Source organism: Mus musculus, chromosome 13, assembly GCF_000001635.26.
Source record: "Mus musculus strain C57BL/6J chromosome 13, GRCm38.p6 C57BL/6J".
In the NCBI taxonomy this organism is placed as follows: Eukaryota; Metazoa; Chordata; class Mammalia; order Rodentia; family Muridae; genus Mus; species Mus musculus.
This window is the reverse complement of record NC_000079.6, coordinates 28,491,823-28,513,434: the sequence shown is the minus strand read 5'-3', so window position 1 is coordinate 28,513,434 and position 21,612 is coordinate 28,491,823. Positions and strand designations below refer to the sequence as shown.

General features: G+C 41.1%; 1 long non-coding RNA gene and 1 pseudogene across 2 annotated transcripts in view; both read left to right on the top strand.

Annotated features, from left to right (window-relative positions):
* 2610307P16Rik (RIKEN cDNA 2610307P16 gene) overlaps window positions 1-21,612 on the top strand; it is a 425,389-nt gene that overhangs the window by 371,988 nt on the left and 31,789 nt on the right. Inside the window, exon 8 of one of the 2 annotated variants that reach the window (NR_045053.1) lies at window positions 7,522-7,729. The exons of the other annotated variant lie outside the window; for it this stretch is intronic. This is a non-coding gene — a long non-coding RNA (RIKEN cDNA 2610307P16 gene). The remainder of the gene's footprint in view (window positions 1-7,521; window positions 7,730-21,612) is intronic. 2 annotated transcript variants of the gene reach the window in all.
* Window positions 2,246-2,892, top strand: Gm6081 (predicted gene 6081; annotated as a pseudogene).

Genomic DNA, 21,612 nt, shown 5'->3' with positions numbered 1-21,612 from the left:
ATGATGCTTACATTGGTTTTCAAAATAAGAGGCCTTTACGAAAAGGTCAAAAATGACTTACAATGCGGGGAGAGGGAGGCGTTACTGTAGCCTGCCCTTAGTGTTTGCTAAAGGCCATGCAGTGTGCTCTAATAGAAACTTCTTCTCTTTCAGAGTCCGAATGATTCCGTAAATATTGTTGTTGTTTGGGAAAATATGAAATATGTTTAGTCAATAAAAAACAAAGCCTCCAGGCAAAGCTGGAAATAGTGACGTCAGTGACCTACTCACTGGAGGTGTGTGTGTGTGTGTGTGTGTGTGTGTGTGTGTGTGTGTGTGTGTGTTTGTGTACACACATGTTTTTCACTTTCGGTGTTGTTTCAGAGTGAAAGCAACAGATGCTTCCTTCACAGGCTTCTTGTTTCCTGGTTTTCAAAGCCTCTCCGTTTGTTTGGTTTTATTTTAAGGTCCAGTGTTCCTTAGTCCTTCTGAGAGCATGGGGAGGCCTGTCAGGCTATATGTGCCCCCCTCCCTCTCTCTCTCTCTCTCTGTCTCTCTCTCTCTCTCATTAACCCACTCTTCTGTGTGTGATACCAAGTGGAAGTGTGAGGCACCACAAACTGCTTTGAGCAGAGCCCACTTCCCTTCGCCCGCAGAGTGTAAAGCAGTTATACCAACATCAATCAAGGGAAACCCACAGGCTGAGCTCACACCGTTGAAGCAGGTGCGTGAGTGAGGCAGGCACACAGGATCATGGCAATGCCCTGGCACTGTGCCCACAAATGGCAGTTACGATGGTGTGTGGGCTGTGGCTGCTGCACCCTGCAGAGCCCCCCTCTCCCCCCGAGTCTGCTCTTCCTCTGAAACACAATGAGTGGGTCCCCTACCCTTGAGTTAGCCTCCTCTGCCATTTCAGCTTTCATTCAAATTTATAACGCAGAAGTTGTAAGGAAATATTACTTTGTTTTCTTTCTGTGGTACCTTCTGGAAAGACCCCTTTAAAATTATTCATCAAGCAAACCACTGATTTACTGAGATAAATGAAGCAAATACAAGGTTTAAAAATGTGTTTGTTTGTGCTTGGTAGCCTGAGGTGGGAGGACCACAAGATTGAGGCCAGCCTAAGGAACCAGTGGAGAGAGACCCTGGCTCAAAATGAAAAAAAGTAAAAATCAAATTAGTGAGGACTAGGAGGCCTGTTCGGTGGCAGCACATTTGCCAAGCTGGCCTGAGACCCTGGACTCATTCCTCAGTATAACAAAACAGAAATAAGTCCATCATCTGTACATGCATAGCACATACCAGTGCTTACATATATGACCCGTGACCATCTTCACATGTGTATATGTATACATGCTTGTGGGTAGATTATGTGTGATACTTAAATACACAGGTGTCTATGCATACACACATATAACCTCAAACCAGGTTTAAAAATCAAACTTCTACAGGTTGTGCGATAAAGAGAATGTGAGAATCTAAGACAATGACACGGTGGAGATGATTTTTAAAAAGGTAGAAGAAACACATGTGTGATCCAAGTGACAGTGACCCGGTCTAATCCAGGTGACAGCGGCCTGGTATAATATAGTGGCTCATGGAAATTTCTGTAAAAGTTTCCTGTCATCCCCCCCCCCCAATTTTTTAGTAGGTATTTCCCCGAAAGTCCCCCATACCCTCCCCCACTCTCCTACCCATCCACTCCCACTTCTTTGCTCTGGTGTTCCCCTGTACTGGGGCATATAAAGTTTGCAAGACCAAGGGGCCTCTCTTTCCAATGATGGCCGACTAGACCATCTTCTGCTACATATGTAGCTAGAGACATGAGCTCTGGGGATACTGGTTAATTCATATTGTTGTTCCACCTATAGGGTTGCAGACCCCTTTAGCTCCTTGGGTACTTTCTCTAGCTCCTCCCTTGGGGGCCCTGTGTTCCATCTTATAGCTGACTGTGAGCATCCACTTTTGTATTTGCCAGGCACTGACAAAGCTTCACAGGAGACAGCTATATCAGGGTCCTTTCAGCAAAATCTTGCTGGCGTATGCAATGGTGTCTGCGTTTGGAGGCTGATTATGGGATGGATCCCCGGGTGCGGCAGTCTCTAGATGGTCCATCCTTTCGTCTCAGCTCCAAACTTTGTCTCCTGTCATCTTAATAAAAAGTAAAAGTTGGGACTTTTGTGGCAGACACCGCTGTCCCTGTCTCTGCTTACTGTAGCCAAAGTCATCCCTACTGTGTCTTTCCATATCGTGGCTGATGGTGAGACCTTGGGCCCCGTCTCTTTAAGCTGCTTGCAGACAAAGTTCCAAATAGCAGAGAACTTTCTTGTTCTGAACACTGAAGCAATAGGATTTGGATATAAGGGTTCTGCCATTCACCGAATTATTACAGGATTCATGTACCAGAGTGATGACTTCCCAGGCCATAAAGGCACTGGCAGCAGGTCCATCTAAAGGGAGGAATTTGAGGATGAGAGCTTCATCCTGAAGCATACAGGTTCTGGCATCTTGCTTATGGTAAATGCTGGGCCAAACACAAATGGTTCACAGTTTTCTGTCTGCAGTGCCAAGACTGAGTGGCCTGACAGGAAGCACATGGTCTCTGGGAAGGTGAAAGAAGGCATGAGCTTCATGGAAACTGTGGAGCATTTTGGGTCCAGGAATGACAAGACTAGCAAGAAGATCACTATTTCTGACTGTGGATGACTCTAATTCTTTGGACTTGCGGGCTTCTTACCCACCATAACACTCTCTATATATCTCAGAAGAGTGCCCCCACCCCATCTGCTCTCAGTATCCTGAAATCTCTGCTCCCACTGAAGTTCTTGGGGTTCCTTATTTTCCTTTTTCCCCATCTAGCTAGAATGCAGAATTAAGTTTATGATTATGAATAAATGCTAAATAAGAAAAAAAGATAGGCCTTTAGAGATAGCTCAGCAATTAAGAGGACTGGCTACTCTTCCAGAGGTGCCAGGTTTAATTCCCAGCACCCACATGGCAGCTTACAAAAGTCTGTAAGTCCCCTTCCAGGGGAGTGAACTACCTCATGCATACAGGTCAAGCACTAATGTACATAAAATAAAAATAAATATTATTTTAAAAAGTGAAGGATGGAAATGGCACCCTTAGTACATTCTGCGCCTTTTGCAAAGTTTGCTCCTGTGTGTGCTGTCAGTCACGTTACCTGCTTTCCCCTGCTGCTTCATGTTCTGATGTATGTGATTTGTATCAATATATGTCCACAGTCACTCTTTGAACACTCAAACTGGCTAAGTTGTGGAATACAGAACAAACTCAAGGTCATTGTGTGTGCAGGAGAAAATATACTGTTAGGGGAGACATACTCTCTATCTGGAGATAATTGTCTAATGCATAAAATCAAAAGCTGTAGTATATGCATAGGCATAATGCCTGCCAAGGCACATTCGTGTCAACCCTGTGGTAGCACATGCAAGAGACTTAACTATAAAATTGCTTTATCAGGAAGTGATTTCTAATGGGTTTCTGTTAGAAATATCTAAAAGGTGCCAGGGTGATCACATGTATGTTAGCAATAATGTATAATGAAACACCATGTTTCACATGGTGTATTAACATGGAATAAATTTCATGTAACTGTGTTTTTTTCTTACATTTATTCATTTGTGCATTTGTTTTATGTGAATGTGGGCATATACATACTTGGAGTACTTCTTTGGATTCCAGAGGGCAAGTTGTGGGTGTTGGTTTTCTCCTCCTACCGTGTGGGGTTCCAGGTATGGAACTCAGGTTGTCAGGCTCGGTCACAAGTACCTCAACCCACTGGTCAGTCTTTTCAGCTTTGCCCTGTTTTCCTGAATCCAGCACACCCTGTGTGTATGCATTTGTTTACATGTAGGTATTAGGAACCATTTGGGAGTCTATGTAAACCTGAAAGTTGCTATTGCAAGATTATTTAATGTTATTTTCTCTATATATTCCTAGCAATGTAATAGTAGCCATTTAGTAACGGTACTAAATACAGAAACGTGCCAACATGAGATTAATCTATTATCAGTATATTCTTTACGTGTTACCTAGGAATATTCATCAAGGTTTGAGAAAGAGCCTCTTTTTCTTCCTTCCTCCCCTCCTTTCCTCTTTGCTTTCTTCTTGTTTCTTGATATAACTTTTTAACAGACAGTGTCATTAGCTGTTGATTGATAAATTTAGCAGACTTTTGTCTACGTGTTGATGCTGGGTACTACCAAGGGCCCATCAAATGTGCTCTTCCTGTGCAAATTGTTGAATCAATTCACCATCAGTGTGGTTTTATCGCACAGGGCTAACAATATTGATAGGAAAACAATCTGGGCCCATGAGAAGGAAGGTTTAACAGCACCATTTTGTTTTATCTTTTCTCGGGAGTGTTTTATGCACTCTGCCTTGTCTCCCATTGTTAACTTTTCCTGTAGTGTTGGTAGTTGACAACTCCAGTTGTCTGGTCTGGAAACCTGAAAGCAAATATGGAAGCCATTGGGGTAGACCTGACACTGTTAATGAAAACTTTAAAGAATACTTAAAAGTTGATCCACAAGAGCTTTCAAAAGTTGACCTTGCCTTATTTTGTGGGCTTTGTGCTATGAAACTCAATCTCAGTTTAATGTTCAGCAGGTGTTCTAAGGAGAGTCCCTACAAGAACTGAAGACTACAGTATGATGAATACAGTGTCCACCCATCTGGGAGGGCGAGACTAGACATCAATAGGACTCTGGGGTTCTGATTGTTTCATGGTATGACAGGAAAGGTTCAGGCTGATGTAGGGATGGCTGTGCAGTAATGACATGTTTCTGATGTCCAGACTTTTTTTTTTTTTCTTAAATGATCTTGGAAATGAAACATCGTAATGCCTTCTCAACCTAATAGCCTCATGTGCTGCATGAGATTGAAAGTTTAAAATTCTAGTCTGACTCACCCATGTTTCCAAAATGAAGACATGTTTCATGAGTGCAGTTATAAAAATAGCAAAAATTCTTGAAAAGAAGCATTTGGTCTGGGTCAGCCTGAGTTTGCCAAATTCTCTCCCCCTCTCTCTATTTCCATCCTCCAGTGAATCCAGAGAGTGAGCCCGTCGTCCCCAACTCCTGCAGCCTGGCTGTGATTTCATGGGAAAATTAGTCTTCACTGTGGCCTTTTCCTGTCCTCCTCTCCTGTTAAGGCAGATATGGTGCCATTAAGTAATTGCCTTGGGACAATCTGAAATATAAACAGGGAGAAAAAGACTCTGTGCTGTTCCTGAGGCAGGAGTGGTAAAAACACTAATTCAAGCAACCACTTGCCCTTCAAATCTAAAAAAGAAAGCTTGGGAGTAGAGCGGGCTGTAGAACAATGTGTCTTCGGGCAGACTAATCTAATCACACACAGAAGCAGCCTGCTTTCTAGCTTGCTGGACCACCTCCACCCTATAGTCTCTCGTGGAACAATGGATAAAGTACAGTATTTAGAGCGATTTGTTGAATCTTACTGTCTGATTTTGGCAAGTGCCAAGGAAACACAGAATATATCTTGGATGTCTTGAGCCTTCCTGGGAGGAGGCTGGAGTTTCCCCAGAGAGGCCACTTCCCACGGTGGGAAACTGGCTCAGTAGATAGCTCTGTAGGAATGTATACTTTAGAGTGCACTTAGCATGCTTCAGGATTCTGCAGCCACCATAACAGGTCTTAGACAGTTCAGGATCTCCAGAGGTCCAGTTTCTAATTTCTCTTATGTCAGTGTCCGTCATTGCCTCCTGAAGGGCTGCAAATTTACAATCCACTTTTCCTGTTACATTGTGGTCCAAGTTCCCTAGCACTAAAATATCCAGTTTGTGTATCAGAAGAGAGCTTGTGTGTGTGTGTGTGTGTGTGTGTGTGTGTAGATGAGAGAGGGCTGTCCATGAACCCCCTATGTAACTGAGTATGACCTCAAATTGCTCATCTTTTTGCCTTCTCCATCTGAAGACTGTGAATACACATATGTCCCACCCTTCTCAATTCATTCGGTGCTGGGGGATTTAACCTGGACATCACTGCATGCTGGGTAATCACTGTACCAGCTGAGCTTCATCTCCAGACAGACTTCTGTCGTATTTGTAATTATCATGTGAGGTCATTAGTAAACCCACAACCCACTGAAATTTTCTCATGCCCCTTCCCCCCTCCCTTTATTTTGGTCCTTCAAAAATCACTTCCGAAAGCATTTAATCTTTCTGTAGTTCAGATCTGCCAATGCTTTTCTTCATAGTGTGCAATAATTGTAACAATAGTACATTTCGTTTTGAAATCTCCATGCATGTTTATCATGCTTTCAAACACCTCATACTTATGTTCCTTTTCTGTCCACCCTCTTCCTCCCGGTAACCCCTTTCCTTTCCCTCAGTGGCCCCCTTCTACTTTCAAGTCTGATTTTTAAGCTTAGATACGACACATGACGGCGGGGGGGGGGGGGGGGCGGACATGTAGTAGCTGTTTTTGTGAATTGGGCTTATTTCACCTAATATAAAAATCTCCAATCCCACTCGTTTTCCTACAAATAACAAATATTCATTCTAATTTTTCTGTATAAATAAAACTCAATTCTATATAGATACATTTTTATTATGTATTCATTTGTTGGCAGAATCTAGGCTGTTTAAATAACTTGGTTCTACGACTATAGTTTCAGAAAACATCCATGTGCACTGTATGTGTCTCTGTCTTGTGTCCATGTAGAGTCCTTGAGTTATATACCTAGAAGATGTATTACTGTGGCGCGTAATAATTCTGTTTTTACTTTAGTTTCTTTAAGGTCTTCCATACTGATTTCTATTGTAGTCAGACGAATTCCCATTCTCATCAACAGTATTTAAGGGTCTTCTCCAGTCACCTCCTATGTCCTTTCTATGTTTTCTTGATAGTGGCATCTATATTGAAAATAAAGATAAAACATTTAGAGAGTCATGTTATAACCCTGTACTTAAAAACATGGCTAAAATAACTATCATTATTGGGAGAGCAAAACAGGTCAATTCCTTTCAGCTTTATGCATCTGACATACAATAGTTTTTATTAAAACAGAGTCAAAAATCTTAGCAGGGTGTTACCTCACATCTTGTTGCATGGTTCTTTAATGTGAATCAAGTTCTACATCTGGCTTATGTAGTTAAGAAATTAGTTATCCATGATGTTGCATGGCTTTAATCCCAGCACTCAGTATGCAGAGGCAGGGTCAGGCAGGTCCTTGAGCTTAAGGACAATGTGGTCTACAAAGAATACTCTAGGACTGCCAGGGCGACACAGTGAAGTCCTACCTCGGAAAACAAAATGGAAGTTATTTAATCTGTTTTTGCCGTATCTATAGGATGTTGGTGGAAACATGAAGCTCAGAGGGATTTCTAGACTATGTTTGTACTGATTGGCAGGAGAGTGACAGTAGTCACAGTGTGCAGCTGTCTGGCACTCAGCAGGGTTTCCTTCCTATGAATGCTTTCGAGACTCATGGACCAACAGTAACTTGCTCCTGTTAGCTAAGATCTACATTTTATTTTGATTTTTCTACTTTCGTTAGTTTTCAGGATGTGTTCCTGAGTCTCGTGAGTAGCACATGGCAGTTGTTGTCACCTTGGGCTGAGCCGTGAAGATTCTCACCCTCCCTTGTTGGGGATGAACTCCGGGATTCTAAGGAGAGGTCAGCAGGTGTTTCACAGACTGTTCCTGTTGGAGGATTTGTCTGATACTCTTCTCCTGATTAGTCTGGGCTCTACATTTCCCCAAGGGTGAGTATGGAGGCAAACACTGTTTTCTTTCTTTTTGTTTTAAACAATGTTTGTATTTATTCGTTGAGAACTTCATACAATGTATTTTGATCTTATACTTTCCCCTCGTTTAATTTCTCCCTGGCCTCCACCATAACCCTCACCAACCAACTTCACGGTCTTTCTCTCTCTTAAAAACAAGTCAAATCAACAAAAGCATGGAGAATGTTTTGTGTTGGCTACTACCCCTGAGCATGGGGCCTGCCATGAAAGTGTGGTTGATATAGGCATTGTCACTCTACTGAAGAAAACTGATTTCCCTTCTGTAAGGAACTTTCATTACAAATCACTTTTTGGTTGGGGGCTGGGGGTCACTTTGTAGGCAGTTCCTCTTCTTCATGCTAGAATTTTGTCTGCCTTGAGTTTCTGTAGGTCTTGTGTATGCGATGTCACTGCCTCTGAGTTCATATTAGAAGCAGCATCTTATCTACTTCATGCACATACTGTTACCTTGATACTGTTACTCTGGATGTTGGCCATCATCACCCGGCTGAAGCCCTATGGTCATGGTTTTCTATTGTGAAGTCCCTATTTCTCTCTCTCTTTTTCCATGATGAAAACCTTTGGAAGGAAGTCACTGCACTCGCTCATTACAACGGTTGGCAGGCTTAAATGAGATGTTGAATCCACTGGCTCCAAACCCAGGGCTTCAGAAACTCTCACTAACATTAGTTATCTCTGTAGCTGCTACTCATGCACTAATCCCTTCAAGAAGTAAACACCGGTTTTCCTGAGCACTGCTTCCTCATAGTTCAAAAGTCTCTCATCAGTCAGTATTAATTAAAAAATAAAAACGAAAACAGTGTATGAAGCCCTTCCACATGAGCTGACTGTAGACAAAGATTTTCTAGGATGCTCTAGGCTCACTGTGTGTCACCTAGTGTCAGCAGACTGCTAGACTGGTATCATTTTCCTGCGTCCTGATCCTTGAGATGGAATCAGCCATTGTGGATGGCGATGCAGGCATGGAGACAAGGGGAAAGCAATTTAGGAATGGGATCTGTGTTATGGTGATATATATATATTTTGGTTAGGTTTGACAACTTTTGGATGCAGCTTCGGTTTCTTAGGATAAACTCTCTTTAGCACTCATCTCTAAAATGGTTCAAGGCAGTGCAGTTGTTGCCAGAGGAGCTCACTGAGCTTGGATAATAACACTCAGTCCTGTCTGCTGGAATAAATAAAGAACAGCTGGTCTCTTCTACAAATACCGTTGGCATGAATTTTTTATTTAAGTCTCTCAGTGTATCTAGTAAACAGCCATATCTAACATGAAGCAAAGGCTCCCAAGTCTCCTTCCAATAAATTCCCTTCACTCCTCTCCATTGATGAGTTCAGGGTGTAGGGCAGGGTTAATGACCAGAGAAGGAATGTTGGGAAAAGTAGTTGGGAGCTAGAGAAAGTAGGCTCTTCTTCTGCCTCCTCTCCCATTTAAACCTCAGCTTCTCTCTAAAAGATAACACATTTTTTTTCAGACTATTTCTTGGGAAAAGGAGACTCAGAAAGGCACCTTTTGGCCATTCTCCATGTACTAGGTAGAGAGAGATTTATTCATATTAACATGATTCTCTGGACCCAGACTGCTTACTGGGAGAAAATTTCTATTCACTGTAATGGGTAGACAGTGGCAGGAAAGTCTCTTAGTCCCTTTTGAACGGCAAGTAATGACATTTGTCTTCATGTCCTAACAAGCTTAGTAGAGACTGAACACCCTTCATTTTGTTGTAGAAAACAAGAGATGTGTCCAAAGAACATAGCTAATGTTATTCTCCTCCTCCTCCTCCTTCTTTTTCTTCTTTTTGAGATAGGGCCTTGCTATATACTTAGGCTAGCTGGCAATTCAATCCTCCTGCTTCAGCACCTGCTCCCCATCACCCCAAGTCCTTTGGAACTGTAGCTCTGTATCACTAACCTTGGCAGTTAACATTCTTTTAAATAGCAGAATGAGATGTTCTGTACCTGCTCAGTTAACTCGGAGTGTTAAGTAATAAAGACAATCACTGAGCAGGCTGTAAGCCTGTATAGCAGACGTAGGTTCATAGTGTGTGTGTGTGTGTGTGTAAGTGTAAGACAGGATCTTAATGTCTAATCTCAGCTGTCAACGTGTGATTTAGACCCACTGTGGAAATCAATTCATGTCTACAAGGCTCCTTCGTAAAAAGTTGAACAGAGCTTAGAAGACCCACCCGAATGTGGCTGCAACATCCCATGGGTTGAGGAAACAGGAGAAAATGAGCTGAGCATGCCATGGTGGGTGCCATGTGACCAGTTGCCTCAAGCTTCTACCACCATGCCATCCCTGCCACCACGGACTGTATGCTCAAACTATGAATGTAGATAAACCCTTCTTTCTATACAGGGATGGTTTCGTATGTTTTGTCATGGCAATGAGTAAATTGATTAGCACAGGGCCCATAGCTAGGAGTGACGGCTCACATTCATAATTCAAGCCATTGTACATCCCTGGGGCCACTGAGGATGTGCACAGACGTATTGAGAGCCCTCATCGGAGATGCTTAATGGCGTTTTTCCATGGAGGGCAACATGGCTGTGAGTGGCCTCAGATGGTGAGGTCCTAGCTAGCCCTTCTCAGCTGACACTGTTAGTGTTCCCCTTCCTTACTCCTCCCTTTCACACTACATCAGTGGGAACACATGGTGGGTGGCCAGATTGGTGAACAGTGTGCTGTGGAAAGACCTCCTGTCTTTGAGTCCAAGAAGCGGGAAGTGAGCTCAGTTATTCTGTCCCAAGGTTCACGTAACCATTATCCAGCCTGTTCTAAGAGTGACCATTTCTATCTCTGGAGAGATGTAGTCTGGGAGGCCTGGAGCCCCGTGAGATGAAGCAGAGATGTGTCCATTTATGATGGTGGACATAGTAGGGAGTCTGTACACAGATCGAGAATGAAATGATTAAGGGTACGGTATATTCACATAGTGCACACACATGTGAAGTTTGTCCCAAATAACCATCTGATAGACTTTAATACCAAACTACTGATTGAGTGCCAACAAGAGTATCTTGAGAGCACACAATGCTTAATTTATATTTAGGGAATTTCCGTTGCTTGTCACAGGGCTTGTAAAATTTAAACAGAAAAGAAGAGCAGGCTCTGAGAAGGTGGGTGGGGAGTGTAGAGACCTGGGCTGTGGCTGCCAGTATTCCTTTAATGTAAAGCCACCTGAAGCCTTTTTGTTTAATAGTAAAGTAATTCCCACATGGTTTCCGCTCTTTCAAAGTCAGGCCTCAAAAGCGCTGTCTGCTGTAGCCTTGGCCTCTGCTTGCCTCTTTGTCAGCTGATGCTTCCTGTCTGCTTGCTGATAGGAAGTGTAACCAAAACACACTGCTGCAGGGGAGTTCCCAGGCTGGGATGCCTCCTCCCAACCTAGAAGAGAGGGCTACCTCCCTCCCTCAGGGGCCACCTCCCTCCCCCAGGGGCACATGTTTCTCTGGGAGAGACTGTCCCAGTGCAGAGCCCACTCTGAAAGTGATCACATGCTTTCTTTACTGTGAGCACATTCTAGGCGCTTCCCAGCTTAGTTAGTTTTCCCCCCATCTAAAGCCTCAATTGCAGTAAACTTTATCCCTCTGAGGAAAATACTTTTTTTGTTGTTTTTGTTTTTTGTTTTTGTTTTCCTTTGAAAGTTTGAGAAGTGCTCAAAGATCCTTAGAAGGGCAAATGCTTAGTAAATAGTAAAACTTGTGTGGATTTCTCTGATCATTTGTACTTTCCTTACACAAATTCTACCTGTGACCCCGTCTGTCCCTCACCCTTTAGAGTTTATTCTTCCCTGTGTTGATGGAGTTCACGATAAACCCAGGAAATCAGTTAACAAATATAGTCCGACTGTGCACTGCTTGCTTTCCCTCCAGAATGGTGTGCCATGAGTTTGTATTAAGTGTTTGTGCCATGTCCTACTGTTAATGTCGTTAAAATACCGTGAGGTGATGAAGTCACCTAGGTGGTCAGAGGACTAGGATCTTGGCTCTCCTCCATTGCTTGTCTAAGTTTTAGAGCTATTTGTCCATTTTCAAAATGAGATCGGTGGTGCTCATCTTTCTATTTGAGTTTTAGTTTTTTGTTTTGTTTTTTAAATATTTTTCTTCCCACTCAAGTCACTTAAATCTTGGGAAGTCTTTCAGAGGTACAATAGGGCATACACAGAGAAGATCATTTTGCCCTGACCAGTAAAGATGCTTTCGAAGCACTGCAGTCAGTCACTGGCTTTTAGAGTGGACCAGATGAGTTTGAGAGCTGTGAACTTTGTAGCACTCCCACAAGGTCCCTTGGTACTGTCATTAAGTAGCCTAGTTTCCTCGTAATGTCAAATGAGAAAGAACATGTTGAGAACAGAGCCAACCTCAAGAAGAACCTGTGGCCAAAGGGTTTTCATGAGCCTCAGAAATCACTTATGGGAAACCCTATCAGGAGGAAATTATCTTATCTGCTTGAAAATTAAATGACAGATTTTGTCTCTTATATAATCTGTCCCCAAGAGGTGTTTCCTGTGTATTTCTAGAAGTTCCTTGTCTAAGATGCTAATTCAGAGCCTAGGACTTTTCTTGATTTTTAATTGTCAGTTACTTACACCATGGCTTTGAGTCAAATGGAAACAGAAGAACCAGCCATGATCCCAGCACTAACCTATAGAAATGTCTATGTGGTTTCAAATCTGCAACACCAAATTTGAATGCTCATATCACTTGTTGAAGTTATAATTGTCGTGGGTGTGAGTGAGCGAGTGCATGTCCTGGGTGTGTATGTATGGGTAGGTGGATGGGTGGAACATTTGTGCATGAATGCACGTGGAGTTCACAGCACAGCTTTGTGAAACTAGTTCTCTCCTTTGACCATTCTGTGGGTTTCGGTTCCAGGGGATCGAACTCAGGTCATGAAGCTTTTTGTCAGGATATCTTAATCACAACACCGGGAATGAAATGAAATAATGTTCTGTGTCATTTATGAGTGAAAGATAGCTGTTCCTCCTTTGAGGTTGTCCTGTTTAATTACTACTGTGCTTCTCTTGATAACTCATGGACATGCTATACATAGCATTGCAAAAGGCACTGTTTCCTCCTTCTCTTCTCCCTCTCTTGATTTTTTCCCCAACTTTTGATAATTCAAGACTATATGGATATATCCTGCACAATCATGTCTGAATATTTCTACACTTCTCCCATTAAGCAATCACTAGTGTGTAGTATCCTGGGTGCTCTACAGGTCCTTCTCAGTGTACTGTGTAACTATGCTTTGATACAACCATTGCCAGTTAAAAATGATGTAAGGCAAAACAAACAAACAAATGACTTTAAGCCACCCAACCTCCTTAGCATCATAACTTATTAACACAGTGCACTGAGAGTATGTGTGGTTCACCCTAATGATCATGGTGGTCAACAGAAGTATCAGCAGGGGGGATTGTTTGTTGTCATTGCTCAAGACAACATCAAAGTCATTTACCTAGCCTGATAAACGGTAGAATTCAAAGTTGGAAGTATGATTTTTACTGATTATATATTGCCTTCATGAGATCCTAAAGTAATGAAAACAGAAGTTAGACCATCTTACACACAAGGGATTATTATTGATAATGCTGTTGGTTAGAGGCAGCGTAGTATTTGTTTTGCTGTTGAGTTAAAAAATTATTTACAGACAGCTGCGCTTACATGGTAGGGAATGAAAGTGTACCTTTTCTGTTGTTGGTTTTCAGTTATAATATAAATGTAGCATTTCTCCCTCTCCTCTTCTCTCTCCAAACCCTCTCATATATGACTTAAAACTTGAATTGGAAAGCTGAGGGTTTTGTTTATAGCCTTGACCTTTTATGTAAATGTTTGTTTCTGTGTCTTGTTTAGAAGTTAATGTGATTTAGAATGGCAGACTACATTTAAAGACTTCAGATTCTCACCCATGGCTTCACAATAATATACAGAATTTGACGATTTCATTCAAGGAGAACAATAGTTGGTCCTGATCCCTATATCTAAGTTTCCATACTAAAATCTGTCTTTGGGTTGAAATATAGCTATCTGTGTTTTGGATCAAGAAAACGCAGGTAGAAGTGCTACACCATGTAGAATTACTTAATATTGGCAGTCAGCTTTTAACCAGTAAAAGTTTTATTTCTTGCAAGAACTAATTCAGAACATATAACTGCATATGACTCTAGCTATTGTGACTGGAGCTGTTAAGATAGTTTTCAGAATTAGAAACTAGAATACAGGTCTGGAGAGGTGGCTCAGAGTTTAAGAGCACTGGATGCTCTTACAGAAGACCCTGGTTCAGTTCCCAGAACTCATATGCTAGCTCACAGCCATCTATCTGTAACTCCAGTTCCAGGAGATTTGACATGCTCCTCTGTCCACCAAGGACAGTAAGAATGCATATGTTAGCACTTAGGTAAAATAACCATATACAGAAAAGAAAATGAAAGATAATAATAAACAAACTAGGGTACAAACAATAATACTCCATTGTTGGGCATTGGGCTACATTGCACGCAGCTATATTTATAGTTTTTCATACTTACGTTTTAAATTCAATAGATTAAAAAGTAGCTACCTTTTTTGATTAGATAAAACCAGCTATAGCTCCAAAAGAAAGCATTAAACACTATATTGGTGGTCAGAACCCAAAGTGAAAGCATTGTCCTTAATATAATGATATTGCCACATCTCCATGTATTATTATCTCCACTAGGTAGAAGAGACATGGATAGTAGGAGGACTGGAGACAAAGCTAATCCAGTTTGTCATTTTAAGTAAAAGTAGAATTCTTTGTTCATATCCAGTGTAGATGTGCTAAATTATCTATCTATCTATCTATCTATCTATCTATCTATCTATCTATCTATCTATCTATCATGCATCTATTATCAGTTTTCTTTGATTAAGGCAGTAATATTCTCCCAAACTTTATATGAATACATCTCTGGGCCATATGACATTTTCTCATCTCAGGATTCATAGGTCAACGTTTTGCTAAGTTACCCATTAGCTTTTCTTTTCTTATTGGTGACATACATGACAGTGAATTCTCCCCTAGCTTTCAATCTAGCTCCAGTGATGAGGAGCATCTCTGAATTATTCTAAGACAAAGCAAACCTTTCTTCGCTACAGGAAGTATATGACCAGATAGAGCACTGAGATTTCAAGCAGAAAGCTTGTCCTGGGAATATTCTTTCAGTCAGAACTCTTAGGCAAGTTCTGTCTCCTGCATGGTCCTGTCTGCTGTGTCAGCAGCCCTGCTATCTTGATCTTTATCAGGCTCCTGCTGCCGATGTCTACATTGTATTTACCTTGGCTGCCTTGCCTTTAATGATCATAAATAGGAAAGACATGGGCCAAGAGTGTAGCCAAGAATGCCTGCTTTGTCATTATAGGAGGTTACCACACCTCTGATGTATGATGGGGCAAGTCTTGGTTTTACCAAGCCATGCTCTTTAATTATTATTTATTTATTTTTTCTCTTATATGTATGCTTTGTCTCAGTGGATGTCTATGTACCATGTACATGCCAGGTGCCCATGAAGACCAGAAAAGGGGGTCATATCCTCTGCAACTGGAGTTACAAATGGTTGTGAGTCTCCATGTGGGTGCTGGGAATTGAAGTTGAGTCCTCTGTCAGATCATTCAGGGCTTTTCTGAGCCATGTCTCCATCCCCAGGTTCTCTAGTATCTATTTTCCTAAACCCTTCCACTTTAAAATAATTTTTTGAAATATAAGATGTTAAAAATTAGGGTAATTTTTCTTAAAAAATGTTTTTCCAAATTGTGTTCTAAGGAGTCGTAGGGAGAAAGATGCTTCTGGTGCCCTGGCAGAGAAAGGCAAGGGAGGCGAATGCAGAATCAATCCCTGGACTGCCAGAAAGGAGAGCATGCAGCAGAGGCCTGTGTCTATGCAATGAAGATTTTTACAGTTCCTATTAGGAAAGAAAGTCTTATGGTCCCATTCTGAAAACCAGTGGTCTATGCCATCTTAAATTCTGCAATATCCTTCTTCCTCTCATATTCTAGTTGGACAATTGGTTTGCTGTCATCTTCTATAACCCACTTCCTCAAACCATTTCAAAGTGAATTTTGGCCTGAGCAGATTTCTTTCATTCGTCTGTCATGCCCTCTCAATATTTTATATCCTTTGTTACCTCGAAGCCATATGGTTAGATTTAGATTTTTGAATAGTTCAGTAACTAAAGGTAGGAAGGAAGGAAGGGAGAATGGTCATGTGTGTATTTATCTGTTTGTTCCTATCATATATTTTTAAACTATATCAATACACTCACACACACCACTCATGTTAGGAGCCATATAAAGCTTCGGTTCTTCTGTATGTACGGGGGGGGGGGGGGAAGCAACATACTTCCCAGTCATTTTTATATACTTTGGAGGCCAAGCTGGATTCTAGATGCTAACAATATAACAAAAAGTAAAAATGCAGGCTCCTCATGGGTTTTGTTTTGTGATGAAAGAAAATGAATAAAGACCAAAATAAAATGTGTAGTGTGTCATTGATAATACACATTTCAGTGAGTGCAGTGCCAGATAGCAGAGGAGCTGGCCATCTTGTAAATACCCACTGTGCAAAGTTACAAGCAGGTGAAGCAGATGATCTGGGAGCTTTCTGTTTAGGGCAGTGGTTCTCAACCTTCCTAATGCTTCGATCCTTTAATACAGCTCCTCATGTTGTGGTGTCCTCCCAATCATAAGATTATTTTATTGCTACTTCATAACTGTAATGTTGCTACTATGGTCTGACATGTGACCCCTGTGTGGAGTTGCGAACCACAGATTGGGGACCACTGATCTAGGCCCAACAAGGGAAAGGATTGGGAGAAATAGTAATTTGCCATGTTGGTAGAATAGTAAGGAGTGAGGGTCATATGGAAGGTGGACAGCTGGTTGCTATGATGGAGGAACCATGGGAAAAATACTGGCTTTTACTTTCTTTTTAAAATGATTCTATTTGTGCATGTGTTGTGTGTGTGCATGCACGCACAAGTGTGAGTGAGTGCCCATGGAGGTGCAAAGATACCAGAACCCCTGAAGTTGGAGTTATAGGCAGTTATGATCTTTCAGGTATAGGTGTTAGGATTGAAACTTGCACTAGAAGTAAACACCATTACCTACTGACCTACTAAACTTGCACTAGCAGCAAACACCATTACCTACTGACCTATCTTTCCACCCCTTGACTTCATTTTCTTTAACTACAGCAGTGTGGCAAGTGACTGGCTAACTGGACGAACGTCACCAACTGACCACTCTTGATGTTGGCTACAGAGCAAGCATAGGAAAACTTTTCCTGTAAAAGTCCAGATAGTACATATTTTATGTCCGACCAGTCATATCATGTCAGTTACAACTACTCAGAACTGCTATCTGCCATTCTGCTATTTCAGAATAAAAGCAACTGTTCCAATAAAATTACTTCAAAAGAAGCCAAACTGGATGCAGGCTGGATTTGGTTTACATGCCATGGTTGGCCAATCTCCTGACCTAGGCCACTTGGTTTTTAGTTGTGGCTATGAGGGGTAGCGCCCAGTTCTGCATCTACTATCTTATACCATACTGAGTGGAAGCTGCCATTTATTCATAATTTTTATGTATATCATTTATCTGTGCAGATCATTTGTTATTGCCTTGGAGCAATAGACAATGTAATTAATGAGTATTTATTGGCTGCTATTCAAAGGACTTGTTGTTGCCAGGAGAAATAGAGTTTTCTGTATCACTTTAGGTAGTGTATATCCAGGTTAATAAGGATACTGCTCCCTGTGACAGTCATTCCAAACCCAGTTGGGCCTAGTTCCTTAATCTCCTCTCTGATAGACACGCCTCTATTGCCTAATTGAACTGTAGTATGGACTTCAATAACAGCAAGAAATTTGATTTTCTGTCAGACACATAAAGTCCCTTTTTAAAAAAAAAATAAATGAAAGTTGGGGCTGGGGTGCAGCTCAGTTGGTTGAGTGTTTGCCCAGGATCCACGAAGCCCAGAGTTCCATCTCCAGTAGCACATACACTGGTCTTGGTGATACCTTGGTATAATCCCAGAACTCAGCCTTAGAGGCTGTGCCAGAGACACAATGGCATCCTCAGCTACATCGCGAACTTGAGGCCATCCTGGAAGAAATTTAAAAACAAATGCGATAAAAACATCTTGTTTACACTGTTACATCAATAATATTACCCAGAGAAAATTGCTGAAATACTGGACTTCTTGTTTTATATGGAATATTTGAATTTTGGCATATGATTTATATGCCAAATGTTCTCCCTTGATGTTTATGGCTTGGTTCTCCCCTGGATCATAAGATTTACAGGCTCAAAATTTAGCCTTTCTAGCTGATTAATCCCCCATAACACCAGCAACCATTTTAAAGGTAACCTGTTAATTTCCTCTTCCTTTAATCAAACCACAGGTATAGGCCACTTTAGAATATTGCCATTTAGTTCACCATAGCGTGTGAGAAGCGATCACTTCCTCTACTTAGTGTAATTTTTTTCTTCATTCCTGTTTTCTCCATTTGTATAGCTCATGCGCTTACTAAATAGTGGCTTGCAAAGAAACTCTAGGGCCAGTGAGATATATCAGTTGGTAACGGTTAATACCAAGAAGCTTGGTGACCTGAGTTCAATACTAGAAACCATACCATGGACTGAGAGAACCAGTTCCAACACTATTTTCCACTCCCAAACTGACAAGGATTTCAGAGCCATTTAGCTTAACTTTGAAGGACATGAGTCATACCTCTCTCCCTGCAAGCAAAGACCTTTTCTGAATGAATCCACTCAGAGCTGGTGACTCTTTAAGCCCCACTGCAGCTTGGCGATACTCGTTCTTCACCAGATATAAGTAAGTACATTTACCCGGCTATCACCAGCTCTGCTAGACAAAAATTACCAGATATTTACATAAGAAAGGAAATCATAGAAATTGCAGCCGTAAACACATTTGAATGATGAGTTTTCATGGGTGCTTGAGAAGATAAAATTGGGAAGTTGGGACAGAGCAGGACTACAAATAAGTACCTGTTCAGTCGTTAGACCACAAATTCTGAGAATCTGATGCAAGAGGTGATTGGTAACCACTAGTAAAATCTATGTAATTATAGATTTTATAGCTATGACCAATCCCATAAGGAGATCAGGCATGGGTATATCTTTGAAGGATATTCATACACAGGTCCTTGCTCAATCATTTTGAAGCACAAGGAAGCATTTTAAATAGTGACTATTATGAAGGAAGGGGCTGTTTCTTTTTCTTCCTCAGTCTTTGTAGATTTGTGCATGCTTCCATTTGTTCCTAAGCCAAGTGAGGTCTACTTTTTAAAGGAGGCAACTTGGCTGATGCCAGCATAGGAGGGACGGCGTGCTTTTATGGTGTTTTGAGAGACGGAATACTTGAAGTCAGTAAAATGGGAAAACAAATTGGTCTTATTTACAGCCACATATTATAACAGCAGCAAGAAGTAACCCTTGGCCATCACCTCCTGGGTAGCTACTGGTTGAAGTGCTTTATGGGAAACTCATTTCATTCTCCCGATGTGTGAGGGGGATTGCTCTTTTCCTCATTAATGTTTGAGTCATTTGCCCAGGGCCATCCAGCTAATAAGTAGTGAAGCTGGGATTTCAGCCGAAGCTTTCTGGTGCCATGGTTTCTTTCCTTCATCTGTACACTAAGTAACTGTCAGTGTATATAAGGAATAGATGCTGGGAAAATGTCTTAACAACTTAATTACTATTAAGCACATAACAAATTTGAAGGAGCATGAAGTCCTTTAGAAAATCCTTAAGGAAAATGACATATATCAGAGCACTGTGCACTTAAAACTTGGTTCTAAAAAAATAGATATTTTTTTCTAATATCAGCTTTACTGTGAATAGAGATTATTTGTAGGGAAAACAAAACTTAAATCCAGTGTTAAGCTGTTTTAGAAATATATATAGAATAAATCAATAAAGGGTTGGAATATTGTATAGCAGGATATATACTCTAATATGTAGTTCAGCATTGAATCTTTGCTGCAGACACATTCATGTTAGAGGCGAGGATTTCAAGCATATAGAGACGCTCAGAAATCCTCAAATATGCTCATTTTGAACTATTCTTGGCTCTCCCACCAAAGTAACTACAAACTTTATTTTGGGCGTTGATTTTGCCTTTGACTCTCTGGGCTCTGATTTTACTTTTGGTCTAAGAGTTTCCTGTGTTTGTGCAGAGAGTGGACCAGTAGGTCTCTGAAATTGTGCTGTGTAAGTACACAATATTAATGTGAGTTCTACCCCGTAAAATCCTATGCCCATCTGATTTCTTGGACGTTGTTTTAAGCAAACATTCTAGGGTAGTGTTCTGCTCAGAGTGCTGTTTTTTTTTCTTACTGATCTCTCTGGAGTCTTATGGGAGCTAATGGCTTCCACCCACTTGAGATTTTGCCCATCCTATTATATCTTTCTTCCAAGGAACAAAAATAGAACCCCCCCCCTTTTTTTTTGACAGCATAGGAGACATTCTCTTGCTGCAGCTCTCCAGGAAAAAAAAATCCCCTAATCTAAGTAGACAAACTCTTGCTGGGGATAGGAAAAAAAAAAAGACCAAATGCATGTATAAACTCCAAGGAAAGCATTCTTGTTTTGTGAAGTCTTCCCTTGTAGCAAGTGTTAGGGACTTTACATACACTGATAGCAAGCAGTTAAGTTTATGGAAAGAATGAACAGCTATGAACAGCTGGACACACTGTCAAAACTGAGTGCTTTCAGCCTAACTTTTTCCCCAAGCCCTGTGTCTAGAGAAAGTTGGAGCTCTGTTAATTGACATTTTAAAGATGAGTGAGAAACATGGGTGATTGGAGTTGATTTCCTAAAAGAAGTTCTGGATCATGAGTTTGAAGTGGTAAGTTCAAAAGCAGGAAACAAATTAGCAATCATGTTGGGAACATTGGTCCTGTGCTCACCATTCTCATGTAGGGCTCACATGAATCAAGATCAATGTACAATTGGTTTGCCTGTGAGCCTGATGCCATGGCGTTTGGTTTTGTTTCATTTCATTTTTGACTCATGGTCTAAACCTGTTACACAACAAAGTCTCTCATCTTGAGAAATAATTACGAGCTGCCTCTTTGGGGTTACCAGGGACACATAAAGAAAGCAAAGGTCCTTGGGTGTTTGTTTTCAACCTCAGATCAAATCAAACTGGGTTATTATTTTGGCAGCTCGCGAAGCACAAATGTGATTTTCTTTATAATGTTCTTTTATTTCTTAATTGACAGCACCGTCTCAATTATTATGAATAAACCCCTCAAGTCCATATACGATAACACATCACTACTGAAGAAATGAATACAGCCAATGAGTTATTAATTCACTTGTGAGCTCTAGGCAAACACATTGTATAAATAAGAGGTTGAGACAAACATTAGTCACTGTTCTTATCTGTGGTTCATATTAAATGTTCCTTACTGCATTGTCTGATAAGGGGCCTTTTAAGAACTCATTAATGGCATATCTAAAATTGAGCTTGTCTGGTTGTGGAGGTGTGCACCTTTAATATCAGTACTTGGGAAGCAATACAGGCAGATCTCTATGAGTTGGAAGCCATCCTGGTCTACTTAGTGAGTTTTAGACCAGCCATAGCAAGAGACCCCACTCCAAATTAATCAATCAACTTATTAATTAAAAATTTTACTTGACCCTCCTAGTTTTAGAAAGCTACCATTTCTTCTAAGAGAGGTCCAGTTATTGAAATGATTTCTCACGTGATACTTGTTTGGCTGCTATATATGCTTCCATGGGTTTCATTGGGAGCAAAAACTTGACAGCTAAACTTGATATTTATACTTGATATA